This window comes from Lactuca virosa, chromosome 4 (genome assembly GCF_052849685.1).
Source record: "Lactuca virosa cultivar CGN04683 chromosome 4, Lactuca_virosa_CGN04683_v6, whole genome shotgun sequence".
Classification (NCBI taxonomy): Eukaryota; Viridiplantae; Streptophyta; class Magnoliopsida; order Asterales; family Asteraceae; genus Lactuca; species Lactuca virosa.
In genome coordinates, this window is record NC_136429.1 from 6,669,293 (window position 1) to 6,682,275 (window position 12,983).

A 12,983-nucleotide genomic window follows, 5' to 3' on the forward strand; every position below is an offset into this window, starting at 1 on the left:
TCGGATACATTATATTTTGATATTACCTTATGAATAAAAGTATGTTTTAAAAATGAAAAATTGTTTTGGAAATTTACGTTGTTACATCTAAGGTTATTCTTAGTGAACAAAGTTCAAGAGCTGTATTAGGAGAGATACCTAAGAAGATGGGAGATCCCGGACGCCTCACTCTTCCATGTGAGTTTGGTAACAATTTGAAGACTTATGCTTTAGCTGATTCCTGGGCTAGCATAAATTTGATGTCACATTCATTTTATCAAAAGCTGAATATTCAGAAAATGAAGGGTACAAAGATGACCATCCACATGGCCAATCGTTTGGTGACTCACCCGATGGGAATTGTAGAAGACATCCTTGTTAAAATTGGGAAATTTGTTTTCCCAGTTGACTTTGTGATTATAGATATGAAGGAGGATGTGAATGTCCCAATTATTCTTGGTCGCCCTCTACTTAATATTGCTAGAGCTTTAGTTGATGTTCGTGAATCGAAGCTTACATTGAGGGTTGGTGATGATGAGGAGACATTTGGAATACAAGAAGGTTTTCAAGGAGAAGATGTAAAAGGTGATGTGTTCAATATGGAAGAAGATAATGATCTTGAAGAATTGGAAAAGCTAATGGAGGAAGAAATCAAGACAATTCATCAAGTAAAACGCACCAAACCGAGAGCATCCGTCCTGTTCTTCGTTGAAGTCATTACCTACACAAAACCAACAACTTTGATGAGTGAGGAAAGCGATGAATTGTCGAGTGATGAAGACGAGGCTACTTCCAAGGAGACAAGTCCAATGGTAAAGGAGGAAAAGATTCCTATGGAGCTTAATAAAAGTGAAGAAAAATTAGAGACTAAAGGGATAAAACGCAAGCTCGATGTAGATGAAGTAAAAGCTAAAAAGGAGAATTCAAAGAAGGCGTACATTAGACGAGTTCAAGCGTACAAGAGGCGATGGAAAGAGCAAAAGATTCAGGTGGTGATGGATTCCTCTGACAGCTCAACGTAGGAGGCACGGAGTCCGACTCACGACTCCATCAAAAAGAAGCGCTACTCGGGAGGCAACCCGACTTTGGTTTGAATTTTCTTTTCTTTTATTTTTAGTGTGAGGTCCCTAAAACTTAAGTGGTAATAAATTAGGTGATTTAATTAATTAAAATTTAAAGTTTTAAGATCCAGACGAACTCACGACGTGAATCATTATGGTTCACGACGTGAGTATAATTGTGACTTACGGACACCTTTTTGTTAGGCCATTATATTACCCAACCCACTTAATCTTTAATCGAATGGCCCAAGTGTTCAGCTCAACATGAACTCACGACGTGACTCCTTAGGGATTCACGACGTGAATTTAGAATCGCATGGGACCACAGTAAAAGACAGAAACCATTTGACCTAAACCATTACTTTATTCTCCCACGAAGTGAAAACGGATTTTGGTCCCCCCCCTTTGTTTCGATTGCGGCCGACATCTTCTCTTATTCTTCTTGTGCTTACGTAATCCTCCAATCTAGGTAAATTAATATTCTTTACATGATTTATTTGCTAGATTTAGGGGTTAGGGTTTGCATTTCATTTGAAAATCAAAATCAATACCCTTAATGTGTGAAGATTTTGCTGCATGCACCTGGAATGAGTTTGAAATTGTCCTAGCATAAAACCCTAAACATTAGATTCGCACGATCCGCACACAGAATGGACCGATTCTGACTTTTGATTACGAACTCACGACGTGACTCCTTAGGGATTCACGACGTGAATCCTAGACACTCTCAGTTTCTGATTCTGTTTAATACTAATCTTTTGGGGATGTTTTTGTTTGTTTTGTTTTATGTTTATTTTTTGTAGCAATGGCTCCCAGAAGAGAAGTTCCGACAGGGGTGGCAAGTTTGCACCCATTCTACGTTTTCCCAACAACCATGCCACGAGATATTTTGACACGTTGCAACAACAAGCTAGGGTGGTTGTACAATAGGGAAATTGCTCTTGCCCCTACAATTCATTGGGCAAGATTGAGGGAGGTCGGAATCTTTTATCGGTTGTCTCCGTTTCTTACAAAGATATTTTTGGGGAATGGATTTTCATTCACGTGCAAGGGTTGGCATAATTTATTTGGTATCCATTCCCAGGAAATGGCGCCAAAAACTTGATGTGTGCAAATGGTTACACCTAATTTTAAATTTATAACCTAACTACCTTAACTAACTACTTGCACCTACGCAGTGTACCTAGTCAGACTATAGTATAGCTTTGGGTAAGTCGGGTGTCGATCATAGGGAACAGTATTGACTAATTAATCTACTTACTATTAAACTAACTTAATTATCAACAAAGGAAAGGGTTTTATCTAATTTTTCACGATTAGATGAACTTAATTCTTTTAACACAAAATCAATCAATAAACAAACACTTCTGTTAGTTCGAATCCACTTTCACTCAATGGGTAATAATTAGCTATCACAATTACTGTTGGTTACGAATTAAGACAGTATTAGCAATTTAGTTCTAAATCTACTAACATTAATCAATTCATGTAAATCTATGTATGGTCACACAATAGCTAACACAAAATCGATTATTAAATGAAATTGGAGCTATGTAAGATTGATTTGATAAACACACATTATGGTCATAATCATGAGTTCTCTAGCACAGCTTAATTTTAATAATTGCTTATCTAAGATTGGTTTGATCTTAGCTCTAATAAACTAGTGTTCACTGAATTATTAGGTATTCAAATTCATGTAACTTCATATTCACTAACTACACAGAATAAGAATTTAAAGCAATCAATTATCAAACAAACATACTAGGTAAAATCAATCCAACACAAGTCTTAACCAACTAGCAAATCAAAGCTAAACTAAATACACCATGAGTTCCAGCTTCATCTAGCTAACAGAAGCAACTAGATTTAGCTGGACATACTAGCAACTAAGCAAACAAAATCCCTAATCAAAAACATGTTTAAATGTACCAAAATATGAATCAAATATTGAACTTCTTCTTCCTTGGTGTTGAAAACCAATTCCAGAACTTTTCTTCTTCTCCAATTCGTGTCCAGGAACCCTCCAAGGTAGCCAAAATTCTCCCAAGTTGTAATGGACAAGAGTTTATATACTTTTTGATTTTTCCAATCTCACGTCGTGAGCAGATAAGCCTCACGACGTGAATGCGAGATTAACGTATTCGACAAGGACTCTTCTTCATCCGATGCATATCTTCTAGAACACTCTACTCACGTCGTGAGCCTTCAATTACTCACGTCGTTAGTACGAGATTTTTTGAGTTTTATTTCTTCTTTCCCTCAAGCCTCCAAAGTTCCATATTTTGTCAATTTTAGTCCATCTCTTCGAAAATGCTTTTATTTGGCTGCACAATATAATTTAAGCCTATAAGTACCAATATTCTATGCAAATAACCAAATTATTAGTAAAAATGTAAACAATATTCTATGCAAATACTGCGAAAGAATCAAACCCAATACATGAACAATAAATCAGATACCAGAACTTGTTCACACTTAAAGCACAGAACAGTAAAAGAATCAAACCCAAAACATAAACAATAAATCAAACTCAGTTGAAATCGATAGAAATCAACAGAAATCATTGACTATTTGACAGAAATTAGTAAATGAAAACATCACAGATGAAGACTGGAAAAGGAGAAATCAGAAATCAGGCTAACCTATTCGTGTAATCGTGTTCGAATTGTGGAGACTAGAGAGACGAAGTCGCTGCGTTCGTTGGACGTTGAAGATGACATCATTCGATTAAGACCGACAGAAGGGCGTCGACACTCGGCATCAGAAATTGACCGGTGGAAGTCGACTAGCGTAAGTGAGCACTCTGATTTCGTCGATGGGGTGTAAGGATATGTCCGATTTCGACAATGACGCAACGTCGACAGGCAATATAGAAAGTCCAAGTCGTAATGGTGACTTTTTCGTCGTCTCGTCAACGATGCTGTGACGGGATTGGCCGATTGGGATCGTCGCGTCTTGGCCAGTTGGCCTTTTAGGTGGGAGTGTGAACTGTGAAGTCGTCGTACTCGTTTTGGGCGGAAGAAGGAAACGGGAAAGTGAAAGTGTGAAACCTAAACCTAAAATTAAAAAATCTATTTTATATATGTATTTTATATCAAATATATAATTTTTACATAAATGTACAAACGGGCCCCCTGCGGGAGTACGGGACGAAAATACCGACTCCCGACCCCGATCCTGAATATAAACTGAGTTTAATCCTGCCCCCGCCCTCGCTCGCAGATTTTTTTTAAAAATTTAGTCCCGTACAGTATCGGGGTCCCACGGAGGTTTTTGACATCCCTAGTGTGCAATGCAGTCATCCTGAGCTCTTCCCCTTCAAACCAGAAGTACCTGAAACATAAAATGAAAACTATAAGCACGAAGCTTAGTGAGTTCCCCAAAATACCACATACCATACATATCAAATATATAATGCGCCTCGCCCGCCATCTAGCCCCACTCGGAATAGATCTGTCAGTCATCAGGCCCCGCCTGGCATCGGGTCCCGCCCGATATACATACAAACACATAAACACATGCAAGAATCACAAAGATAAATAGCATACAATATAGTCATCAGGTCTCGCCTGGTATACATATCAGATAACAAACATGCAAGGGTCACGTAGACAACTAGCATCCTAATAATATCAAGTCATGGCCCGACATTGGTGCCTTCGACCCACCAAACACAATGAGGAAACTCATCTCAAGTTGTTGAATCTCTCAAATAAAATCCCAATCCGCTGATCTGGAAAATCCCCGTGCTAAAACCATCAAATAATGTCCAACTAATAATTAGTCCACCATCCCAAACTGGAGTCCTAATCTGAAGTCCAAGCTGATGGGTTTTAGCCAAAAGAACATCCTATGTGCTCATGCAAACCCTAAAGCTTAGATCTAGGCTTCTCTATTGTACATGCAATTCATCCAAGACTTTCTAACCCTAGATCTAGCCTACATGATTCGAAATTGACATAAGAAAACAGATCTAGATAATTACCTCTTGAACAATAGCTTGAATCTTCTTGTCTTGGAGCTTAGAGTCACAAGTGTCACTCCTCTAATGGCTTACAAACACCAAGGAAGCAAGAGGATGATATTGAAGAGAGGGAAGAGGCACAATTTCGGCTATGATCTTTCTAGGGTATCAAGTGGCCGAAAATTGGAAGCCTTAGGGTCTTATTTATACTGGTGCTGCTAGGGTTTCAGCCTAAACCCTAATGGACAGCTTAGGCCTTAAGCTATCCAAGGAAACTTCTGGAATAGGGCCTTATGGCCGAAATTATGGATGGACACATCCTAATTGCGTCCATGCCTAGTCCAAGAGGCTTCTCAGCCCAATACTCCACTATCACACATTTGACAGTTTAAGTCCCTGATATTAAATTAATGCCTTTTAGCCACATAATTAATTTCTTAATTAATTCTTGTCTAATATTAATTTAATTATTTGATTTCTCTTTTAATATATTTTTCATATAATATATTAATAAACCATATTAACCTCTCCATTCATAAATCACCCTGTCAAGTTGCATTAGGTGAAGGCAACCCAAAAGGACCATGCACAACCGGGTCAAGTACTTACCAAATATAGTTACGGGCTTAGACACTAATCCAACAGTCTCCCACTTGGACAAGTCTAGTAACTATAAATGCAAGCACAATCCGATTAGCAATCGTAGCTCTCAAAGACGTTGTCGAACTCTGATCTTATCAGTAACCTGTCCTCTAGATAAGGGATCGTATAGTCATCCGTTCTAGATATTGTGCGGACAAATACATGGAACATAGTCATACTTATTGTCCAGCAGTTCTTTCTCGATCTCTGATTCTTTTGACATAGAACTTAATTGAACACATCAATTCAGTCCTGACCGGGCCTGACACATAAGTCAAACAAAATCATCGAGGGGCCCTGATATCGCTTTTACCCTCTTAGGATAAAAGGAACAGATAAACTTCGACTTATATGTATTTACTATTCACTAATCAAATCATACACAACAATACGTTTTATAACATCAAGTTACTGATGCGTTTACGCATTATCAATGCACAACCAACTTGCAAACAATAAACAATATATCTAGGTTTTAAGACCATATGATATTATCGTCTTGTGATCACTCGTGATAAATTCCATGAAGTGATTCCAGAAAGCGCGGGTCTAATCCAATGCTCAAATCGATCTCATAAGCACTCATGAATGTTGTAGCAAACCTTTGCTATGTCTAATACATTTCAGACAATCTACACACCAATTCATGACAATCTTCTTTCATACCTACTCCCAAAGTATGAGCGACTATGGAACATTTGAATAATCTTATTATTTAGGAAGTCAAAACATGCAAAATGAAACAATAGGTAAATAATTAACACAAGACAGTACTTTACTTATAAATAATACTCTTTTATTTATTCATCAAATGTCAATTACATTTATCTATTACACGTCTCTAAACTATCTAATCTAAACTAATATCGTCCTTCAGCCCGATGCTCCTAGCATGCTTAACCATACTCAGTCCCTTCGTAAGGGGATCTGCTGGGTTATCTTCCGATGATACCCTCTTCACTATGAGGAGTCCTTCTTCCATCCGATGTCGAATAAAGTGATATTTTCTGTCGATATGTCGAGATCTGCCATGATCCCTCGGTTCCTTGGTTAAGGCAAGCGCTCCTTCATTATCACAGAAAATTTCCATGGGCTCCTTTATGGTTGGCACAAATCTAAGGTCTCCAATGAAGTTCTTCAACCATATCGCCTCCTTTGACGCTTCGCTCGCTGCTATATACTCTGATTCGCACGTTGAATCAGCTACGGTCTCCTACTTGGAACTTTCCAAGTCACTACTCCTCCATTTAGGGTAAAGACCCAGCCCGACTGCGAACGGTAGTTGTCCCTATCGGTTTGAAAACTGGCATCACTATACCCTCGCACCCTTAAGTCGTCACTCCCACCGACGACTAAAAATCATTCCTTGGTCCTCTGAAGGTACTTAAGATTATTCTTGACTGCGGTCCAATGTGCTTTGCCAGGGTTCCCTTGATATCTGCTGACCATGCTCAAAGCGAAGGCCACATCAGGGCGAGTACAAGTCATAGCATACATAATCGAGCCAACTGCGGAAGCGTATGGTACTCGGCTCATTTATGCTATCTCGACTTCGGTACTCGGGCTTTGAGTCTTACTCAACTTGGCATTACTTTGGATTGGTTACTCCCCATTTTTTGAATTCTCCATACTAAAACGTTTTAGTACCTTGTCCAAGTAAGTATTCTAACTAAGTCCTATTAGTCTCTTACTTCTGTTTCTCACTATCCTTATTCCCAGAATATAGGCAGCCTCTCCGAGGTCCTTCATAGCGAAGCACTTCCCAAGCCAGGATTTAACTTCCTTCAGGGTTGGGATGTCGTTTCGTATGAGTAGTATGTCATCGACATACAATACGAGGAAGCTAATTATACTCCCACTGGCTTTGACATATACACATGATTCATCCTCGCTTCGCAGAAAACCAAACTCTTTGACTTTCTCATCGAAACAAAGATTCCATCTGCGAGATGCTTGTTTTAGTCCATAGATGGACTTCTCAAGCTTACACACTCTATTGGGATGTTTCGCATTGACAAAATCCTCTGGCTGAGCCATGTAAACATCCTCAGCCAACTTCCCGTTAAGGAAGGCGGTTTTGACATCCATCTGCCATATTTCATAGTCATGAAATGCAGCAATGGCCAGCATCACCCTGATAGACTTTATCTTCTCAACTGGTGAAAAGGTCTAGTCAACTCCGGGAGTTTGAGTGAAACCATTCGCAACCAATCGCGCCTTATAGGTGTGTACATTCCCATCCATGTCGGTCTTCTTCTTGAAGATCCACTTGCACCCGACCGTCTTACGACCTGTCACATTTTAAACCAAATTCAAAACTTGGTTGTCGTACATGGACTGAATCTCACTGTCTATAGCCTATTTCCATTTCACAGACTCCGGGCCTGCCATGGCTTCCTTATAGCTGTTAGGTTCGTCCAAATTTACTAGTGTACTATCACTAATAAACGTATCACCCTCACTCGTTATATGAAAACCATACAACACGGGCGGAACACTAACTCTACTAGAACGTCTAAGAGGTAAGGACTTGTCAATCGGTTCAACCGGAGTTTCCTCCTCGGGTTGAGCGCCATTGTTAGAGGATCCTTCATCGCTCGACTCTTGAAGCTCTTCAAGATCGATTTGCCTCCCACTGTCCCCTTGGCTTATGAGTTCTCTCTCTCGGAAAACCCCTCTCCTCACAACGAAGACAACATCGTCACTCGATCTATAGAAGAGATATCCAAAGAACTTCTGCGGGTAGCCGATAAAAATACACCGCTCACTACGAGGTTCGAGCTTATCGTGAGTCTCTCGTCTTACGAAAGCCTCGCAACCCCAAACCTTGATGTGTGCCAATGAGGGAGCTTTCCCCATCCACATCTCGTGACGTGTTTTGGCAACCTTCTTCGTAGGGACTAAGTTAAGGATATGGTCGTCAGTCTCTAAGGCATACCCCCAGAATGAGATAGATAGCGAAGCATGACTCATCATGGAACGAACCACGTCTAGCAAGGTTCGATTACTCCTCTCAGCCACACCATTCAACTGTGGTGTCCTAGGTGGCGTTAATTGTGAAACAATTCCGCATTCCTTGAGGTAGTCGTGGAATTCAAGACTTAGGTACTCTCCACCTCGATCTGATCGAACCATCTTGATTTTCCTGCCCAACTAGTTCTCCACTTCTTGCTTGAACTCTTTGAACTTTTCAAAGGTTTATGACTTATGCCTGATTAAGTAGATATAGCCATATCTGCTATAATCATCGGTAAAAGTCACGTAGAAGCGGCACGCATCCCTTGTGGTGGATCTAAAAGGTCCACATACATCTGTATGTATGAGATCCAATAAACCCTCATCCCTCGCACAAGTACCAGTGAAGGGTGACTTGGTTATCTTTCCAAGTAAACAAGACTCACACACGTCATCGTCCCTAAGGTCGAATGACTCCAACACTCCATCCTTTTGGAGTTGGGCTATGCGTTTCTTGTTGACATGTCCAAGACGACAATGCCACAAGCATGCTTTATCCAAATCATTGGAAGAATCAATACACAACACATCATTTCCTAAATTGTCTACAACCATCACAGTTTCATATATTCCATTACAAGGCAATGCTTCAAAATAGAAAACACCATTAAGATAAACATTAATAGAACCCTTTTCATTATCAAATGAATATCGAAATCCTTTTCTATACAAACCATGAAATGAAATGATGTTTCTTGCCATATCTGGCGAATAGCAACAATTATTTAAATCTAATCCTAATCCACTACTGAGCATTAAAGAGTAAATTCTAATCTTGGTGTCAGGCGACGATCTTCTGTTCTCCATGATCAAATTTATCTTCCCATGCTCCATATCCCTATTTCTTCTTAGGCCCTACAAGTCAGAACAAATGTGAAAACCACATCCTGTATCAAGAACCCAAGAAATAGCATGTGATGAATCATTAGATTTAATAGTGTAAATACCTGCATAGGACGGCTTGATCTTTCCATCCTTGATGTCTTGTAGATATTTCGGGCAACTTCTTTTCCAATGCCCTATTTCGTGGCAGTGGTGGCACTCTGCCTCCTTGGGGTTGGAGTTGGGTTTAGCAGAACCAACCTTGGTTCCACTAGAAGAGGAGCCATTTTGGGACTTTCCCTTATGGTGGCTCTTTGAGGGAGTCTTCCTCTTCTTACCCTTCCCTTGCTCAATTTCCAGGACTGGGGCAGCAATAGGAGTTGGAGATGATGCAACAGATTTATCTTTGAGGTTGCTCTTAGCAGTCCTCAACAGTCCTTGAAGCTTGCTCAAGGTGACCTCCTCCTTATTCATGTGGTAGGTCATGCGGAACTCTATAGCAGAGAGGCAAGGAAAGAATGATGATGTCAATTGCCAGCTCTTCATCAAAGTTAACATTTAGCTTTAGCAAGCGATCGTCATATCTCTACATCTTTTGCAGATGAGCAATAAGGGACTCTCCATTACCCATTTTGGTAGTGATCATCGAAGTGATGATCTCATACCTTTCTTGCCTGGCGCTTTGGTGGTACCGGTCTAGTAGATCCTGATGCATTTCATAGGGGTACATGTCCTCACAGGACTTCTGGAGTTCGGCAGTCATAGTCGCTAGCATGATGTAATGGACTTTCGTGGCATCACGCTCATGGGCCTCAAAGGCCGTGATCTCTTCAGCAGAGGCAGTGTTGATGTTGATTTCCTTCAACTTCTCATCGAGGACATACTCTTTGTCCTCGTAACGAGTGACCATTCGAATGTTGCGGATCCACTCATTGAAATTGGACCTGTCAAAGATCACTCTCCCACACAAGTTCATGAGTGAGAATGAGCCAGAGGAAGTTAAACCAGAAGCGTTGTTATTGACGTTCGACATCTGAAAAGGAAAAAGAACAAAGTTTGATTAGAAACGAATCCCCAATTAAACACCCAAATGAGAAATTAGGGCTAGGATCCAACAACATTATTTACAAATTAGAAGAGGGATGCCGTAATCTAACAAGTAAATAATTTGAAGGTAATTGAATGACGATTCACTAATTTTCCACCATGAAAAACAAATAAAGCTAAGTTTTAAATGTATTGAAAACTCCTAGATCTTTTGAGATTCATTGAACGTTTCAATAACATGTTTAAATCTCGATATTCCCCTCAAGTTTGTGACTGGGATGCCGAGGATCACAAAGCAGGTGTGAATAACCATGCAAATGTACATGGTGCCCTCATTGTTACAGTCACCTACTCGATGTGCCGGTTAACCATACATGCTCTATCGAACTACGACAAACAATGAGTCACCCTTTGCCACCTTTGCTTAGAACCCAATTAGTGTGCCGGTTAACCACACATGCTCCACTAACGTCTTAGCAAGGGTAAAAAGTGTAATTTCATGGAATTGCATCAATTCACTTTTGCCTAAAGTAACTAAGATTGAGAATTTTATAAAAACATTTAGTTACTTTTATAATTTCATTATACTTTTAATGAGGAAAGGGTTGCCCTATCCTACCCGTTCGGCTAACGACCCTCCACCAATCAAGGAAGCGGTGGGTGAGAGTGGACACCCATTAAATGACCATTTTATAGGCCATAACCTTATACCCCCCTTTTAGACCGGCTTCGTGAATGAGGCCTATTAACGGTAAGACTAGCATTTAAGTTATATATATATATATATATATATATATATATATATATATATATATATATATATTAATATTATAATATTATAAAGTATAAGGTTGAATTTTAAACTTGTAAAATTCTAGGGTTTGAAATTTAAATAGTTCAAATTAAAATTTTAATCAAAAAATTAAATTTGAAAACTTGAGGGCAAGTTTTGAACTTTTCAAAACACATAGGATCAAATAACAAATAATTTAAAATTAAACATTTAATTTAATGATTATCTAAATTTGACCTAATCAATTTTATTTACAAGATAATTCATCAAATAATTTAAATAACTAAATATTATCATATAAGGAATTAATCATTCAAATAATTGGTGATTATCTTTTGTTTTGGTAAGGATAAACATATAACAACAATAAAATTCGGTTTTTATTAGTCAAAACTGATTTTGGTAATTATCCTTCAACAAAACAGCAATAAATCCCGAAAATCCCTCTGTCTGACGTCCCGACTCGCCGAGTCCCCTTACGGACTCGTCGAGTTCATCCTACTTGTCGAGCCCACTTTGGGACTCGCCGAGTCTGTCAGTCAGGGGGCCAAAAATTCGATTTTAAAGCAAGAATGAAGACACAAAGCATCAATACAATAGAAACCAATCAAGGCTCTGATACCACTGATGGGTTTTAGCCAAAAGAACATCCTATGTGCTCATGAAAACCCTAAAGCTTGGATCTAGGCTTCTCTATTGTACATGCAATTCATCCAAGACTTTCTAACCCTAGATCTAGTATACATGATTTGAAATTGAAATAAGAAAACAGATCTAGATAATTACCTCTTGAACAATAGCTTGAATCTTCTTGTCTTGGAGCTTAGAGTCACAAGTGTCACTCCTCTAATGGCTTACAAACACCAAGGAAGCAAGAGGATGATATTGAAGAGAGGGGAGAGGCACAATTTCGGCTATGATCTTTCTAGGGTATCAAGTGGCCGAAAATTGGAAGCCTTAGGGTCTTATTTATACTGGTGCTGCTAGGGTTTCAGCCTAAACCCTAATGGACAGCTTAGGCCTTAAGCTATCCGAGGAAGCTGCTGAAATAGGGCCTTATGGCCGAAATTATGGATGGACACATCCTAACTTCGTCCATGCCTAGTCCAAGAGGCTTCTCAGCCCAATACTCCACTATCACACATTTGACAGTTTAAGTCCATGATATTTAATTAATGCCTTTTAGCTACAGAATTAATTTCTTAATTAATTCTTGTCTAATATTAATTTAATTATATGATTTCTCTTTTAATATATTTTTCATATAATATATTAATAAACCATAAGAACCATGCACAATCGGGTCAAGTACTTACCAAATATAGTTACGGGCTTAGACACTAATCCAACACAAACCTCAGGGTAGAAGTCCATTGTATGCTTTCCTCACTAGGCCCAAAACCTATGGCCCAATCCGATTAGCCTAAATAGCCCAATAAGGCCCAACTTCCTCATTGGGACCAAAACCCATCACGACCTAATTCCAATAAAGCCTAAGGCCTAGCCATAGCCAAAAATCAGAAGGCTAATGGCCCAAAAGGGCCCAAAACTCTTCTAGTCCAAAAAGCGTCCCAAATCAAGAAAGTCAACCGAAGTCAATGGCGGCTGAGTACACCCGACGTACTCAGGCTTACACATGAGGAAGTCAATATCAGGG

At 39.4% G+C, this 12,983-nt stretch overlaps 1 long non-coding RNA gene across 1 annotated transcript; it reads right to left on the minus strand.

Moving 5' to 3' along the window:
- Nucleotides 1–2,770: 2,770 nt before the first annotated feature.
- Nucleotides 2,771–4,087, minus strand: LOC145109629 (uncharacterized). The gene is made up of 2 exons (XR_013709107.1): nucleotides 3,686–4,087; nucleotides 2,771–3,367 (listed from the first exon to the last, which is right to left on the minus strand). It is a non-coding gene; the product is annotated as an uncharacterized LOC145109629 (long non-coding RNA).
- Nucleotides 4,088–12,983: the final 8,896 nt, after the last annotated feature.